This window comes from Grammomys surdaster, unplaced genomic scaffold (assembly GCF_004785775.1).
Source record: "Grammomys surdaster isolate TR1022 unplaced genomic scaffold, NIH_TR_1.0 125878, whole genome shotgun sequence".
Lineage (NCBI taxonomy): Eukaryota > Metazoa > Chordata > Mammalia > Rodentia > Muridae > Grammomys > Grammomys surdaster.
In genome coordinates, this window is record NW_021620703.1 from 1276138 (window position 1) to 1276668 (window position 531).

Consider the following 531-nt stretch of genomic DNA (forward strand, 5'->3'; position numbering starts at 1 on the left):
CCCTTCTCCCCTACCCCCTTCTCTCTCTCTCTCTCTCTCTCTCTCTCTCTCTCTCTCTCTCTCTCTCTCTCTCTCTCTCTCTCTGTGTGTGTGTGTGTGTATGTGTGTGTGTATGTGTGTCCCTTTTCTAAGTTCCAGAACCTCCACCTGAGAGTGAGAGGCCAAGCGCCCTTGACAATGGCCGACCTTCAGTGTCTTTGAATAAGCTCATCTGTATGTAGATTGGAATCCTATGTGAAATTTTGCCTTCAACAAGTACCAAAGGGCAATAGGTGAACATAATTTCTCTTTCTGCATAAAGTTTCTTATGACTTTCTATTATTCAAGGTCAAGATACTTTCTGCTGAAATGATGTCTTTTGTTTTCAGTTTATAGTTTGTGTATCTGGATAGAGGGTGATGAATGGATTCCCTCCTGGTTCCACGTCTCCTTTCCCGGAATTTTAATTGGCTGGGCCCAGGACAATGCGCCCTTCATTTGTAGTACAGGCAGACCTGTACACCCTTACACCTTTCCACTCCTAATTAGACC